General features: G+C 49.1%; 1 protein-coding gene across 3 annotated transcripts in view; it reads left to right on the top strand.

Moving 5' to 3' along the window:
* The first annotated feature begins 2,671 nt into the window (after positions 1–2,671).
* Tmem51 (transmembrane protein 51) overlaps positions 2,672–17,720 on the top strand; it is a 54,814-nt gene continuing 39,765 nt past the window's right edge. The window contains exon 1 of one of the 3 annotated variants that reach the window (XM_036180060.1): positions 2,672–3,048. The gene's annotated coding sequence lies outside the window, so the exon portion shown is untranslated. Of the gene's footprint in view, positions 3,049–3,273; positions 3,473–6,112; positions 6,221–17,720 lie in introns of those variants that run through there. The other 2 variants (XM_036180059.1, XM_036180061.1) reach the window with 2 other exon arrangements.

The raw sequence follows: 17,720 nt of genomic DNA, 5'->3' as shown, positions 1-17,720 counted from the left end.
CTAGATGTATTGTTCCCAGTGGCTACTGTAACAAATTGCCAGGAACTGATACATGGCTTAGAGCAAGGAGGCTACTTAATCTTACAGTTCTGGAGATCAGGTACCAGCTTCTCCTAGGCTAAAATCAATGTGTCAGGACAGCATGTGTGATGACCCTTCTGGGCTTTCTACTGCATAATCTACTCTACCTTTTCTAGCTCTTACAGGATGCTAACATCCCTTGGCTAATGGCCCCTTTTCAGAAGCTTTATCTGACGTCTACAATCACTGTCACATCTCCGATGTGACTGACCCTCCTATCTTCCACTTATAAAAGCCCTTGTGACCACTCTGGATGAATCCCAGTCACATGACCCACAACTTGATCATCACACCTGCAGTCTCCTCTGCCCTCTAAGGCATCAGATTCTGGAGACTGAATGTGAACATCTTTAGGGGGACATTATTCTGCCAGCACTCAAAAACTCCTGACATAGCTATTCAGAGCCAGGGTCCTACAGAGACCCTTAGTTCAAATCCCAACTCCCTCGATGCTGGCAGATCCAAGTACATAACTTACTTCATTTTTAGTGGCCTCCCCTGAAAAGCCAGAACAAGGGTCTTCCTTCTAGTGTTGTATGAAGGTCTGATGTTTGCAGCACAGGGTTCAGTAGTTAGTAATCATTACCCAACCCCAGCCCTGCTCTCCTGTGATAACAGATGTCTTAGTTTGGGTTACTATTTCTGTGATGAAACACTGTGACCAAAAACAAGCTGGGGGGTGGCATTTGGCTTGTGCTCCTACATCACTATTCATCACAGAAGGAAGTCAGGACAGGAACTCAAACAGGACAGGAACCTGCAGGCAGGAACTGATGCAGAGACCGTGGAGGGGTGCTGCTTACTGACTTGTTCCTCATGGCTTGTTCAGCCTGCTTTCTATAGCACTCAGGACCACTAGCCCAGGGGTATTTCCACCCACAATGGACCCTGCCTTCCCCTACTGATCACTAATTAAGAAAATGCCCTAAAGGCCTGCCTGCACTTATGGAGGCATTTTCATATTTGAGGTTCCCTCCTCAAATATGATTATAGCTTGTGTCAAGTTGACATAAACTAGACAGCACTTTTAGAGAACATTACTTAACTAGGCAAAGATGTGTTGCATTTGTTTATACTGCAGAATGTTACTTTAACTGTGTGAAGGTGTGTTACATTCATTTATGCTGTAGAACGTTACTTTAACTGTGCAAAGAGGGTTACATTTGTTTACCCTGCAGAATGTTACTTTAACTATGTAAAGGTGTGCTACTTTTGTTTCTGCTGCATTTATTCCTGTAAAGATGTGTTGCATTTGTTTCACCTTGCCTGCCCAAGACACCTGATTGGTCTAATAAAGAGCTGAACCACCAATAGCTAAGCAGAGAAAGGATAGGCAGGGCTGGTGGGCAAAAAGAATAAATAGGAGGAGAAATCTGGGCTAAAGAAGGAGAGGAACAAGAGAAGAAGGAGAGAAAGAAGGACACACCTGGGGCAAGAAGACAGACAGACATACATAGAGAAACAGTGAAGGTAGATATATAGAAAGAAGGTAAAAAGCCCGGAGGCAAAAGGTAGATAAAGAGGAACAGTTTAATTTAAGTGAAAAGAGCTAGCCAGAAATGAGACTAAGTTAGGCTGAGCATTCAAAACGAATAATAAATCTCTATGTCCTGATTTGGGAGCTGGTTGGTGGCCCAAAAGAAAAAGCCTGGTTCACGGCACAGCAGGTAATAGTCACTGTTTCAGATTCCTGTCTTTGGATCTTTTCCCCTAAGGCCACATGTCTCTGGCCCTGGTGAGCTGACATGTGAACTAACAGGTTGTGGGGTGAATTGGCGGGCAGCTCCTGTGTGGGAAGAAGCAGGAACAGAAGCACACGGAGACAGTGTTGAACAGGGGAGGCGGATGAGCGAAGCACACTTCCTTTGCCATTCTCTGGGCTTTCCTTGAAGCTCAGCTTTTTTGTGAAGTTCTTGGCCTCTCCCCACTAGGAAGATGGGTTTCCGGATAGTCAGACCCGCCCACCTGGATGAGATGCAGAGTAGGGCGGGTCTGGGGCTGGATCCCAGCATGGAAAAGTACCAGTATTCCCTGTTTCCACCTTTGAGACTGTCTGAATGACCTGCCTCGGGTCTGTCAGAATGAAATGTAACCTAGAGGCCTGGGCATTGGGTGTAATCAATAACTATCTGCAGGTTTGTGAGGGGTTGAGGGAAAATGATTAGGGAGGTGTGTGCGAACCCAGGCCGAGTTCAGAGTAAGGAAGTGAGATATAGCAGCTACTCGCGCTCCAAGCCTCTGTTAAAAAAAAGAAGAAGAAGGCGGCTTTTGCACCTCAAATCACAAGGCACCCCCAAATTAATCTCTTGCTAGCTGTTACTACAAGTTAGAAGTAGCAGTGTACAGTGTGTGATTGGACTCCGGAAGTATGAGTGAATTTGCGGACTAGGAGTACCCAGGAATTCCAAGTAAACTTGGCTTCAGTCAAGCTGTGCAGCCTGTCTAGAAAGTCATCCCCAGCAGGAGGCGCCTTTTGCCCCCAGCCAGCTTCTCTGACACCGGGCTGCCCAAGGACTTCTCAGGCCTTGAACTTCAAAGAGTTGAACACGCACCTACGAAGGGGACCCTGTCCTGACCCCTGTCGGAAGTCAGAGCTGGCAGGGGACGCAGATCCGTGCCTGGAGTCGCGGGGTTCCCAGACAAACTTCCAGGCAGGTGAGACGGCTCTGTGTTCCGAGGACCCTCCCCCGCTCCAGGCGGAGGGAGAAGCCAGCCTGTGATTCGCTGGAAAGTTTTCTGTCAAGCTGGGAACGCGCCCCTTACGGGGACACTCACTCCGGAGCTGGGGCTCAAAGTAGGGATCCGGAGAGCGTCCGGGAGACCCGGGAGTGGGGAGCTGGCCGACGGCGTGAGCTGAGAACCTGGGAAAATCTCGCTTCCTTCCTCCTTCCCTCTTCCGTCCATCACTGGGCTGGGCGGCCGGGAGCTGCGGGTGAAGAGGAGGCGGCCGCCTGGGAGCACAGGAAGGTAAGCTAACCTCCAGGTGAGGTCCCCGAGCAGGGACTCCCAGCACCCATTACCCCGCAAGGTCCCCCTAGACAGCCATCCCCCCGCCGCAGAGTGCGAGGTCCAGGATGCTATACTGCGCTGCTCAGTGCCAAGCCCTCTGGCCTGCTCCGCCCCAGGGTCCGGGTCCCCGCCCGGTGGCGCAGGGCGCAGGGTGGGCAGGTGGGCGGCGCCTCCTGCAGGCGCCCTCGGTCCCTCCCTCCAGCTCTCGGCGCTTCAGGCCGTGCAAGCTAATCCCTACAGCAGTCCCCGGGCTGCGCTCACTCTCCACGCTGTGCTCTCCAACTCCGGCTCCGAGGTCCATGATTGCCTGGGGTGGGGGTGTCGCGGAACCCCCAGCCCCGGGCCACCGGGCGGAGACCCAGTGCGACCCGCTGCCTCCCGGGTGAGTCTGCGCCCTCGAGTCGGGGGTTGTCCTGTGGGGCCCCAGTCGGGTGTCCATGCTCCCCGGAGCATCATGCAGAACCTGTTCCCCAGGGAACTTGGAGCCCCGCACCCTCTGCAGCCGCACCCGGCCAATGTGGGGTACTCTCGGCATCGCTCCGGCTTCGGCCTCGGGGGCCCCCTGTTGGCGGGGACAGGTGCCATCTGCCTGGGCCTGGGACAGAGGCACCTAGGTACTGGTGCTTTTGAGAGGAAGGAACTTAGTTGGATAGGGCATCTCGCTGGTCTCGAGAGCTCCTGTCCTTGTGTGTGTGGGTGGACACCATCTATACTTGTTTCTGTCTGTTACCGGATTAAGATTCATGCTTGTAGAAGCAATCGAGGGGTGGAGAGCCAGGGGTCCTCCGGGATCCTTGGTTTCTTTACCAGTAAAATAGGAATGACAGAGCCCTAGGCTGAGGCTAGACATTCCTGCCTGGCAGACCAAGGGCTCTGTAGGTAAGTTACAGCGCTCAAAGGAGATACAATACCTATGAGAGAGTAAGTTTGCTCATACTTGACGTGAGTGTTGGGGGTGCATTTGAGGAGGGAACACCAAGTTGGTTACCACGTTGGCTGCTTTAAGAGAGGAGTTTTCTAAGCCAAAGGGCAGGAACGGGAAGGAGATCTGTCCTGGAAGCTGCTATGTGGACCCGGCAAGGTGGTGGTTTGCTCCTCTGATGATGTGCCAGGCCCTGAGCCGGGTCCTTGGCCAATCTAGGACCTTAGGGATGGGAGAGGAGAGTGAAGGGACAGGGCCTAGGTAGGTGAGACCACAAAAGCTTGCAGGTGAAAGGATCCTCACCTGTCCCCTGGGGCTTCCTCTTGCTTTTGTTTTGAAGGGTAACTTGAAGGTTGGCCTCTTAATAGAAGGGTCAAACAGCTTCCCCACTGGGACCTGCTCAGGGTGGGGGGCGGGTAGGGTAGTTCCTCTCTTCCAAATATCTCCCTCAGAACTTATCAAAGGTTCCGAGAACCCAGACCAAAAGGAAGAGATGAGCAGAGAGAAAGAGAGGCTGGTGGTGATCCTCTTAGTCGTTGGGCATCACCCTAGGCTGGGCCTGCCCAATCAGGAAACCAAGGGCATCAGTGGTAAATATAGCAATGGCCCTAGAGGACCGCTGATGCTACATTCCACTGTACTCCAGTTGGTTGTGTGATGGAGGGTGGGCAGTCACCCCCTCTGAGATGGGAGTGCTGGGCTCCTAGACAGCGATGAGGCATGGGTGGCACATACTTTGTAGTTTGTTATACTAGGAAGCTTGCGGGGGAGGGGAGAACTGGTGTAGTCATTAGGACTCTGGCATCCCTTAGGAGACAGGAGAGGAAGGTATCAGAGCTGTTGAGATAGCAGGCGCGATAATATGGAGGTCCATAAGTATGGAGATGTGCTGGATGGGGTGCCATTCATGTAGTGAGGGTGGGTTTGTAGGAGGGCTGAGGGGCAAGTTAAAGGCCTGGGGGTCCGTGATGAGTCGACTAAGCAGGCAAGGATTATATTGGATCATCCCACAGAGGTGGGCAGAGGTAGACTGAGCATTTTCTGTGGGCCAGGAGCTGCCTAAGGTGGACAGGGTAGACACATTCCATTCTAGGTCTTAAGGCAGGGGAGTCATCTGATCACAAGGTTAAGGTAATTCTTGCGTGGGGGGGTGGGTCTCAGTGGTAGAGTGCTTGCTTGTCATGGGAGGTTCCACCCCCAGCACCGAACAAGACACAGCAGCAGCAACCAGACTTCCTCAAACTTAATTTAAAAAGACAGCTGGGAGCAGGAAAACTGGCTATGAGCTGGACAGCAGGGACACAAAGGGGCACTGGGTAGGAGACCATAAAGGAGGCATATCACAGGCTCAGGGCTTTCTCCATCTACACTGGGTACAGAAGAGGTGGTTACTGCTGATGTTCTCTGTGGGCAGCTCGCCCTTGAGGGAAAGGCTCCAGATTTACACCATCATGTTCCTGCGTTTTTTGCCCTTCCCTGTTCTGAGGCTAACAGTGAGCCCTCTCTTGTCTCTTGGGCTAGAGGAGTAGAAGGCTTGGGTTCTAGACTCATCTTGTTGCAGCTGCAGGTCAAAAAGAGATTCTAGGGCAGAATTCTAGGGAGTCAGAGACGCTGGGAAAGTCCCAGCGCCTTCCCAATGGGCTGTGAGGAATCTGTCTGGTAGCTGTTTCCTTTCACTTTTATGGTCAGTGCTCTGGTGTGCAGGGGAGTACATCCTGCACTTTGCCGCCTCAAGAACACCCTCCTTGTCCAAAGTCTCATTGCCTGGAGGTTACAGGGAGTTCCTGCAGTGTAGCGGTAGAGGGGAGCTTCCGGCTGACCACCCACCACTTTCATGTGACCCATGGAACTCAGAAGGGCCAGAGACCTTTGTAAGTGGAGGCACACGGAAGCCCAGACTCCCTTCTGGAGTTCTTCATGTGATTCTAGGGGGCGTGGCCACGTGGGGGTTAGATTGCATGATTTCTTAGCTGCTGGGTCTTTCTGGATGTTCCATTGAGTTCTGCTTCTCCCCAGCCTGGGCAGGTGGCGCAGCCTGCCTGGCCTGGCAGTGTCTTTTTTTTTTTTTTTTTTTTTTTTCTCCCTCCCAGACCTTGGCGCCGGGCCTCCTCTCCTGGGAATTCTTGTTTGGTTTTCCTTCCCCTGCCACAGGCCAGGCTGCCTTGACCACTTCCAGATGGCCTAAGACCGGGGCCAGAGATCTGACAGGTGGGTCTATGCTAAGCTGTCCCAGCCATCGTACCTTGGGTTGACTCCTTATTCCCCTTCTCAAGCCCAGTCCTATCTCAGAATGGCTGGTTAGCCCTGGTGCAGGGCCTGCTGCTGTTCAGCTGTTTACTTGGATTCCTGTCTCCCTTGGCCTAGATTTACAGGCTCAGCCACCATTTGCATGCTGGTCACTTTTGGACCTAGGATGTTGGAACCAGCAGGGGCCTTAGCTTCAGAAGTGCAATGCGCTATTCTTACAAATGGTGAAACTGAGGCCCAAGGAAGGGAAAGGACAAGCCTGAGATCAAAGCCAGGACCAGACTTTGACTTTCCCAGTTCTCTCTAGGATGATTCCTTTTTATTTTATTTTATTTACTGTTAGTGTGTAAATGCAGGTATGTGCGTGCCAAAGCATGTGTATAGAGGTCAGAGGCCAATTTTGGGGAGTCAGTTGTCCTCTACCTTCGGTTCTGGGGATAGGAACTCAGGTCACGGGGCTTGGCAGCAAGCACCTTTACCTGCTGAGCCATCTCATCAGCCTGTCTTGGATGCTTTTGAGGGTCCTTCTGTATGTTAGTTTGAGGGACAGGGTCTCATGCATCCTAAGCTGGCTTTGCACTCCATGTGTAGCTGGGGATGACTTCTGATCCTCCTGCCTCACCTCCTGAATGCAAGGCTCACAGACATCCAATGCCTCACCCAGTTTCTGTGGTGCTGGGGCTGGGAGCCAGGGCCCCATGCATATTGGGTGAGCACTTCACCATCTGAGCCATACCCTCAGACCTTGTGGATGACTCTTATGGGGAGAGAATTGAAGCTGGGAACAAAAACAGAGGGTGATCCCCATCTCCAGAAGCCCCTTTCTCTCTGTGCTGAACCCTTCCACAGTGGTGTGCTGAGAAGGAGTTAAGGGTGGGGGGCCGAAAGACATGGGAGGGTTGGTATTTCAGGACCTCTCTGCTCATCGTCGCCTGGGAGGGAGATGTTGGTGATATGTGTCTGAGATTGCCTTACCCACTGAGCCATGCAGGCATCTCTGCAACTGCAGACTAAAGAAACTGCGGTGTCTCTGGACAGCAAACACACATATCCCTCATAAAGACAGGGAAGGGTAGTGTCATAGATTCAGCAACACCGGCTGTGGGCCTGATTGAGTTTGCTCTGTGGTGTGACATCTGGTTTTGCATTCTGAGGTGTTGCTCTCTGAAGGGACTAGTCCCCGCCCCCCTTCCCGACAGGTTCTGGCATGCTAGACTCATGTGCTTCTACCTGATGGACTTTAGGATCAGTTCAGCCAGGACACTGCCTTGATCCAAATCCTCTAACACAATTTGAGGTGCATGGGGCTTCGGGGTCCATGCTTCTGCATCACTGTGAGTGTTAGAGAGAGGATTGTGTTTAAGATGACCGAGTCTCATGAGAGTCTTAGAAAGAGGAGGGACCAGTGGGAGCCCAAGGTCACACAGAGGAAGAGTCTGATTTCACTCATGTGCATTTTAAGCCGACCAGTGCTACCACCCCGGCCCCACAGCTTCCCCAGTCTAGGCATTGTGGGATGTCAAAAGTAGGTCCCTATGATCATCTAATTTGGGTCCTTCTTCTCGGAAGAGGTAGCAAGCATGCAGGCTGGAGAGATGTCTCAGTGGCTAGAAGCACTCATTCTTTTTGGTTTTTTGAGACAGGGTTTCCCTGTGTAGCTTTGCGCCTTTCCTGGAACTCACTTGGTAGCCCAGGCTGGCCTTGAACTCACAGAGATCCGCCTGGCTCTGCCTCCCAAGTGCTGGGATTAAAGGCGTGTGCCACCACCGCCCGGCTGAAGCACTTGTTCTTCAATCATGAATTCAGGTCCCAGCTTGCACGTAACAGGCATCTCTCCATGGCCTGTAACCCCAGGTCTGTGGAGGACGGGGACTGGGCAGTCCCTGGGGTTTACTGGCTTTCAGTTTGGCTGAAAAAAACAAGAGCCCAAGGTTCAGGGAGAGACCTTGCCTCAAAGCAGTGATTCTCAGCCTTCCTAAAGCTGCAACCCTTTAATACAGTTCCTCACGTTGTGCTGACCCCCAACCATACAAGCATTTTCATTGCTACTTCATAACTGCAATCTGCTACTGTTATGAATTTTAATGTAAATATCTGATATGCAGGATATCTGATATGTGACCCCTGTGAAAGGTCGTTTGTGACCCACAGGTTGAAAACTGCTACCACAAAGGAGTAAGGCAGGGAGTGCTAGAGAGTGCTACATGGAACCCTCTTCTGGCTTCTGCACACGTGCTGTGGTGTACACACACACACACACACACACACACACACACACACACACACACACACACACACACACACAGACACACATACCACACAAACACACACACAAACTACACACAAACGCACACACACAGAGGCACACACACAAGCACATAATACTTATACACACACACTTATTTTAAAATATTTTTTAAGCCAGGCGGTGGTGGTGAACGCCTTTAATCTCAGCACTCGGGAGGCAGAGCCAGGCAGATCTCTGTGAGTTCAAGGCCAGCCTGGGCTACCGATGAGTTCCAGGAAAGGCGCAAAACTACAAAATAAAATAAAAAAATATTTTTTTAAAAAAAGAATTAAATAGGGTTGGGGATTTAGCTCAGTGGTAGAGTGCTTGCCTAGCAAGCACAATGCCCTGGGTTCGATCCTCAGCTCAAAAAAAAAAAAAAAAAAAGAATTAAAGGCAAAATAAAATGTGCAGAGAATTTGCTTTGTAGGTACGTGATGCAGGGAGGGTCTCCTCTTGGGGGACAGACTTCTGGGACAGGACATTCTTAGTACTGATGGAGTCTTGGATGGACAATGGGTATATACCAGGCTAACGTTTACAGACTGTGGGCAACCTCTTTTATTTGTTTGTTTGGGTTTGATTTTGTTTTTTGAGACGAGGGGCCTTGTATTTCAGGCTGGTCTTCACTGACTATATAGCCAAAGATGACCTTGAACTCCTGATCCCCCTGCCTCCGCCTCTCTGGTTCTGGGATGGCAAGTATGTGCTATGGGATTATGTAGTGTCTTATCAGTGGGTTTGACAGTCGGTTAAGTGTTCTTGACCTGTTTGGTTTTTTTTTTTTTAAGCATAAAAGAGAAGAAAGGCTAGAAACCCATGTGCAAAATGTTTAAAAACATTTGTTTTTGCGTCTGTCTGAGAGGGGTTCAGACCATGTGCAGTTCATGGCTAGTACGTGGAGGTCAAGGGATGAGTTTCAGGGAGCTGACTCTCTCCTTCCACCGTGTGGGTCTCAAGGATCAAACTCAGGTCATTGGACTCAGTAGCAAGAATCTTTACCTGCTGAGTCATCTCAGTGGCCCATGGAAAGTATTTTTATTAAATTTTTTTTTTTTGGGGGTATTTTGAAACAAGTTCTCACCTTGTAGCCCTGGCTGTCCTGAGACTCTCTATGTAGCCTAGGCTAGCCTCAAACTCCCAGAGAGAGAGATCCTCCTGCCTCTGCCTCCCTAGTCCCAGGATTAAAGGCATGTGCCACCACATCTGGGATGTGTGTGTGTGTGTGTGTGTGTGTGTGTGTGTGTATCAATTTTTAAAATCACATTTATTTACTTATTTTGTGTGTGTGCATGTGTGGGTGTGGATATGAGCTGGGGTACACTTGTGCCTAGATATGGCTGACGAGATCAGAGGACAGCTTGCAGGAGTTGGTGCTCTCATTCGGCCATGTGGGTCTGACAAACACAAGTCATTATTAGGCTTGGCCTCACCACACATACCTTTACCTGCTGAGCGTCTCCTGGGCCTATGGGAAGTCAGTATGTGAGTGTGCTCTGAGTCAACCGGCACATGTTGGTCTATGCGGTAAGAGTCTTGGGGAGTCCTGCTTCGGGCCACTGGCTTTTTAATGCTGTGATCCTGGGAACTCAGGATTCCTTGGACATTTCCCAGAAGCAGCTCAGAGGTTTGCAAGGACAGAACTCAGGGGTGGGAGGCAGGGCCAGCAGAAAGGGGAACTGCTTGCAAGCATTCTACATATACCCTGAGTGCTAACGGTCCCTTGAAAGAATTCAGAGACCTTAAAAGTAAAACACTTCACAAAGTGGAAAGCTGCTTTTTACACAGCCTCCTCCTCATTTTTTTTTTTTTTATTTTGGTTTTGGTTTTTCAAGACAGGATTCTCTGTATAACAGTCCTGGCTGTCCTGAAATTCACTCTGTGGACCAGACTGGCCGCAAACTCACTGAGATCCTCCTGCTTCTTAGAAGAAACAGAGACAAGGAATAGGTGGGCACTGGGCCTCACTATGATGAGTGTTTCCAAGTGGAGACTGTGGCAGCATTCTAAAGGAGGCTAGACAGTCAGGTGTGAGGTAGTGAGCTGGCCTGGATCCACAACCACAGCACAGACTGGGCTGGCTGAAGGCCACACTATGCATGCACTAGGAACACTCTTTAGGAAAGCCCATTGCTACCTGGCAGCAACCCTGCTTATAATGCTGCTATAAGGCATCCCTTCATCAGATGGAGAGATGGAGAAATGGTTAAGGGCACTAGCTGCTCTTACAAAAGACCTGGGTTTGGTTCCCAGAACCCACATGGCAGCTCATAACAGCCTGTAACTCCAGTTCCAGAGGATCTGATGCCCTCTTCTGGCTTCCTTGGGTATCTACACACATATGGGTATACACACACACACACACACACACACACACACACACACACACACACTTGCAAGCACTCATATACAAATAAATGACAAAATAACTCTTTTTGTTTCTGTTTGTTTGTTTTTGAGACAGGGTTTCTCTGTGTAGCTTTGCGCTTTTCCTGGAACTCACTTTGTAGACCAGGCTGTCCTCAAACTCACAGATCCACCTGGCTCTGCCTCCCGAGTGCTGGGATTAAAGGTGTGTTGGGATTACCCTCCATACCCAGTTTATATGGTGCTGAGGCTCGAACTCAGAGCTTTGTGCATGCTGGACAAGCACTCCTCCAGTGAACTACGTCCCAACCCTTCTCTCTCTCTCTCTCTCTCTCTCTCTCTCTCTCTCTCTCTCTCTCTCTGTGTGTGTGTGTGTGTGTGTGTGTGTACGTGTGTGTACACGTGTGTAGCTATATAGAGATTTATGGATTGACTGACAACTCTCCAGACTGTCTTCTTGGCCTAAGAGGACCAGGAACAGCCTAACTTCACCCAACATATGAACCCAAGAACCAGAACCCAAGCTCACCATGGTGAGCCAGTGCCTTGAGAACATGTTCTTGTGTAATATATAATTCTGGAAATCTCCAGAAGGTCCTGGCATGTTCTTTGCCTGAGACTTGGGGTAGGTGGGTGCTGGGACTAAACCCTGAGCCTTGCATATACTAATCCACCAAGCTGTAGGCCCAGGTCCACTTAATGGAATCCTAATTTTTGCCAGTTTCCTCCTCCCGCCAGGTCTGGAGAGGGGCTGAGAATGCCCTGCCTTCTTGTGCTGCGTCTTCCCTGCCCCCACTATCTGCCAGATGAGGGCGTGGACCTGGATTATTGATATGTGGTGGAAGGAATATGGTTTTTAAAAAGCTCTCAGCCTTCCCCTAGGAAAGTAATCTGAAGAGGCTTCAGGTCCATAGCACCATGAACTGCAGGTTAGGTTGGTAATTACGGGTTGGAGCTGTCTCTGGGCAACACTTGTTTTCAGAGGATTAGGGGTGCAAATGGTTGTGTCTTGGACCTAGGCATATGTAAAAATATTTGCATAAACAAATGGGTAAACAAATGCACTGTTATAGTCCTTAGTTACTGATCCTGTTCAACAAAGAGGCAGCCTCTGCCCCCAGAGATAGTCTAAGATCCCAAGGGAGACTGTGAGGAGTGCACCATACAGCTGGAGTCTGACCAGGGGACCCAGGCCCAGGAAGGAGACGTTAACTCAAACTCAGAGTGCAGGGAAGAGTTTCATTGTGTTTTAGAGATAGCATCTCATGTTGCACAGGCTAGCCTAGAACCATGTAGCTGAGGATAACCTTGAACTCCTAAACTACTCCTAGAGTTTGGGGATTAGAGATCTGCCCAGCACATATAGGAATCGAACCCAGGACCTCACATGTGCTAGACAAGCAGGCTACCTATTGGGCTACATTCCTCAGCCTGAGGGAAAGGGCTTTTAAAGAAGTTGAGTCTGAGTTGACCTGGGCACGAAGTTCAGGTGGCAGCTAGCGCTTCTGGTGGATGCAGCAACCTGTGTAAAGTCCCGCATGTAGGAGAGTTAAGTTCACAGGGGCCCATAGAGCTGTGAGGGTGGGGTGGGGTGGGGGAACTACAGAATTTCCTCCTAGAAGTTACTTCAGTGGTGGCAGTTCCTCAAAAAAAAAAAAAAAAAAAAAAAAAAAAAAAAAAAAAATTAGTATAGAGCTGCCTTGCTCTACTTCTGGGTCTGTGCTCAAAAGAATTGGGCTCAGGAGAGACATTGGTATGCTGTACTCATAGCTGTGTTTGTGAGAGCTAGGATGCAGAGGGAGCATCCACTGGTGGATGGATAGACAGGATGTGGCCCATACACAGATGGGAATAGCCTTCAGCCTTCAAATGGAAGGACATCTGGCACATACTACCTGTGGACTTAATGTTAAGAGAAAAAGGCTAAACTAGACGGGCATGCTCAGTGGGTAGAGCTTGCCGCACAAGCTTGAGGACCTGAGTTCAGACCCCTAGACTAGTGAAGGATGTAGAGTGGATTGCTGGCTTCCAGAGATGAAGGGAGGGGGACAGCAAGCTACCATGAGCTGGGGATGGGTGTGGTTTTTACAAAATGAAGAGTTATATGGATGGATGTGCTGTTGGTGAGGTCTGGCCTATGACAAGAGTGCCCTTAATGCTACCAAGCTGCACACTTAAAACTTGGTAATGAGGCTGTTGAGATGGCTCAGCAGGTGATGTGATTACCAAGAAATCCTGACAACCCAAGTTTGATCCCCAGAAACCTATGTAAAGATGGAAGGAGAGAATCCACTCCACAGTGTTGTCCTCTGACCTCCATAGGTGCGCACCCTCTCAATAATATCTTTTAAAAAAAAAAACTCATTAGGAAAATAAAGTTTATATCATAAAGAACAAATGGATTGTTCAGCAGAATTTTATCACAAGAACAAATTGAAGGCAAAATTATTTTGGAAACATGGCTCTGTACTTAGCGTGATTCTTGACTTCGGGGTGCAGAGCACACAGGAGAGGCAGCCTCTGCCCTCACAGGGACTACACCTTATTGGAGAGCAGGGAGGAGTCAGTGAATTAGAAAGCAAACAGATCAAATTAGTAAGAAGAGCCCCATACAGACCTGAACCAACATCTTCCTGGTCACCAGCCGTCTGCAGGCAGGCCCAGGCAGCTAGTGCTTTCCCAGCTCTCAGAACTGACCTCTTCAGAGACACACACCCACTCACCTTCAGTCTCCCAAGCAAGTCCACTGCCAGGCTCTCTTGACCCCAGGCCTTGGTCCCAAGGAGCCGCCTTCCCCTCTCTCCCTCCCTCTCTCCCTCTCTCCCTCTCTCTCTCTATCTCTCTCTATCTTTATCTCTATCTCTTTCTCTATCTCTCTCTCATGTGTGTGCGCACTCGTGTGTGGGCACACACAAGATGCATATCTATCATAGAGGGCATGTGAAAGTTGGAACAGTCAGAACGAGTTAGTTTCTGTTGTGTGTATCCTGGAGACTGAATTGAGCGTGTTCTCTCTCTCTCTCTCTCTCTCTCTCTCTCTCTCTCTCTCTCCCTCCCTCCCTCCCTCCCTCTCTCTCTTTCTCTCTCTCTGGAGAAAGGGAGCTGAGCACCAGCCTGCACTCCCCCATCTCTGCTCCCTGATTACAGATGTGATAAGATCAGCGGCTTCTGCCTCCGTGGTCTCCCCACCATGATGGAGGACTGTATCCTGAAACTGTCGGTCAGAATCAACCCCTTCTCCCTTCCATTGCCTTTGTTAGGATAGTTTATCACAGCAAAAGTAAAAGAAGCAGGGTCTTTTCATACAGCTCAGGCTGGTCTGGAATTTGCAATCCTCACGCCTCTGCCTGCTGAGAGTTGGGATTAGAGGCTTATGCCCCCATGAATGACTCTTTAGATTATTTATCATGCCAACCACAATATAAGTGTTGTAGGATTCCTAAATTGTGGTGTTTAGGGGATAATGAATGACAGGAAAAATCATTTACATGTTCAATACAGACCCAGCAATATGCAGTTGGTTGAATCCTAGGATGCAATTCCCATGATTACAGAGGGCGGCTGCTCTGAACAAATATAAGTCACTACATTATTACCACTGAAGCTATGGGATTTATTTGGATGGCTCTGGCCTTCCCAGTACCATTTTCTGCTCTGGCATCCAATCTAAAATAGTACAGTGTAGGTTGTCACAGCTCCTAAGTGTCTTCTGGCCCTTGAGAGTTTTCAGATTTTTTCTTGAATTCCCTGACCTTGAAAGCCTGGGCACGTGCTGGTCAGCTTAGTGTCCTTAGTCCTTCAAATTGAGTTTGCATGTTGTTTTCTTAAAACTAGAGAGGGCCTTTCTAGTTCCTGCATGGGAGAGGTGCCCATCACCCCCCCCACACACACACACACTGTATCAGGATCTATAGATTACCCATATGGCGTTATCGACCATGATGGCCCTTGATCACTGGGTAAGTGAGTGTCTGCCAAGTTATTGCAGCCCCCTTTGGGAAGGAGCTTTTTAATGTGGTGGTAAAAGGCAAAATTATACAGGGAATGGTTGATAGATTAGGGTTCTAAAATTAAAGCATTTTGACAGACCAGTTGGTAAACTGGGGCAGTGTTCTCAGCACACGCCTGAAAGGTTTTGTTTTCTAAATACTCACAGAAGCTTTCTGGGTCGGCAGAGAAAAGCTGAGGTTCCTGCCCAGGGGTAGGATAAAGATGAATTGTTCCTGCCAGTGGGCACGAGGGAAAAAGTGGAACGGCATTCTACCTGACTGTATTCAAGGGCATGCCAATTCAGACCGTCCTACCGTCATGTAAGAAACAGAAAGTGTTTTAAAATTTTAAGTTAATGGGCGGGTAGGATGGCTCAGTGGGTAAAGGAACTTGCAGCCAAGCCTGTGGCCTGCATTTGTTCTCAGAGACTTGCAGAGTTGAAAGAGAGAACCAACTCCTGCAAGTTGTTTCTCTGACCACCACACACATTGCCCTTTACACACCCATGTATATACACATGCAAGTGTGTGCACAAACAGTAAAAAAAATAAACACAATAAGAATCTTAAGTGACAAATAATGTCGGTTCTTGGAATGTGGCTCCGTGGGTAGAATGCTTGTCTAGCATGAACTAAGCCCTAGGTTTCATCCTCAGTGCTATGTGAATCAAGTGTGGTAGAGTATACATATAATCCAGAGCTTAGGAAGTGGAGGCTGAAGGGTCAGGAGTTCAAGGTCATCTTCAAGTACATCACGAGTTTGAGACCAGACTGGGCTACATGAGACCCTTTCTCAAAATCGGGAAGGAGGGAAGGAAGAAGGAAGAACTCTAAGAGGGTATTTTCCTATGCTCATGGTGGAAATGTAAATCATTAGGTATCAGAGGTTGAAAAATTAGATGACTAAGCACAGGGGTTCGGGTTCACTGGTAGAGGGTTTGGCAAGTGTGTGCAAAGCCCCCTCCCCCAAAAAGGACTAAAACTATCCCAATTAGGTCTCAAACCATGTCATAATAAGATCCTATTATGGGAGGAAATAAAAGGTGTGTTTGTTTTCACAGGATACAAGAAAGTCTGGGGACCCTCACAGATCTTGGAATTAAGGATGATGGTGTAATTAGGCTTGCATTTTCTTTCTGCTGCTCTAGATTTTCTAATTGGCATTTAATAAACAATCGTCGTCATCGTCGTTTCTATGGTGCTTAAAGAGAAAACATTTTCGTTTTAAAAATCTCTCTGTTGTTCCACATAGGTTACTACTAGGTAGGGAGGCCTTGTGTTCAGGGCTTTGTGAATATTCCTGGTGGCTCCTTTAGCATTCAAACTTCAGTCCCCCTTCAGAGGCTTTGAAACGAGAGTGCAGATGCCGGAAGAAGCCAGGGTAGTGAACAAACACCCTCCTAAAATCTCCTGCCTCTGCAGGTGACTGTGTGTTTGTCTTTAGATAAAAGGGACAAACTTGCATGGGTTTGGCCAGTCCCTCAATATTGCTAATGAAATGCTGCCAGCGTGGTCCTGTCCCATATGGAAATTTAAGGCCCACAGTGACGATCCAGCAGCAGCTCTCTGGAGTTGTGCCTGGTCTCAAGTCTTTGTGTGCCTGCCCCCCACCAGCTGATGTGGTTCCCCAACTCCCTGCTGGACAGGAATCTGGCCGCCTCCTCATTGCTGACCCCTCCCTTCCCACCACAGCCCTGGAAGTAACAATAGCTTGTGTATAGTTCTTAAACAATGTTTTGTTAACTCTGTTTAATTATAAAAGTATAGTGTACACACAACACAATCAGTGTCAGAGGCTATCTAGCACTAATACTAAAATCCCTTTTTATTTCGGGTCACATACCGGAGGTACTCAAGGTTCCTGACTCCTCACACGCCCTTCTAGAAATCCTCTCCCATTTAGTGACACCTTTAAATGTTGCATTTACTTGATCTCCAGTTATCAAAGCAATAAAGTGTTACAGTTGTCAGGAGAGTGGCAAAACAGTTGAGTCATTTTAAGCATATGCTAACTCATATCCAGGGTATATAGTGCCACTAAGGACCCGATAACCACTTGAAATTTTATGCCCAGACATCTGTATTATAGAAAGGCAGGTCAGTAGCTTTCAGCAGATATTCCAAGGAGTCTGTGCATCAAAGGAAAAAAAGGTCAGAACCAGGCAGGGAGGTCTGTGGAGCAAGCTTACATGAGAAGTCAGTAGCCATTGTGCTGGGGGTGACCTGTGGACTTGACCGTTGGTTTGGACTTCTCTGATTGCCAGCCAGAAAGGCAGTTGATGCAATACCTTTGTATTGGGTGGGGGAAACTCCTGCAGCTGCCTTAGAGATGAAGTTCACAGGCTTCCTCAGCCATCCTCCCCCTGGCACTGACTCACAAGTGTGGAGAGGCTGCAGGCTGCCAAGAGCACATGTGTTCCCTCACTCGGGATGAGCTGGTTACCAGGAACTTGGAGAGGCTTCCTGTAAAGTTGCAGGCGGAGCACTATTCAAGAAGTAGCTAGGGAAATTCCTGGGGGACAGAGACACATCCGGGTAGTGATGAAAGCCACGGATGTTTGGGGACTGTCCTTAACAGGACTGATATCTGGAGCAGAGTGGGGAACGTCTCTCCAGTCATCCTTGTCTATGTGGAGCTATTTAATGCTCGGAGCAATCTCATGGCTGGTGGGGAAACTGAGGCAGGACATTACCTACCATGCAAACAACCCTAGATTTCCAGGGCTCCAGTTACTTAGGTCACAATTTGAATAGTTGTAATTTAAATAGGGATGGGGGTTCTTGGCTCCACATGGTCATTCAAGGACTCATGCTTCCC

Source organism: Onychomys torridus, chromosome 2 (genome assembly GCF_903995425.1).
Source record: "Onychomys torridus chromosome 2, mOncTor1.1, whole genome shotgun sequence".
NCBI classification, from domain to species: Eukaryota; Metazoa; Chordata; class Mammalia; order Rodentia; family Cricetidae; genus Onychomys; species Onychomys torridus.
This window is presented reverse-complemented; position numbering and strand designations above follow the sequence as displayed.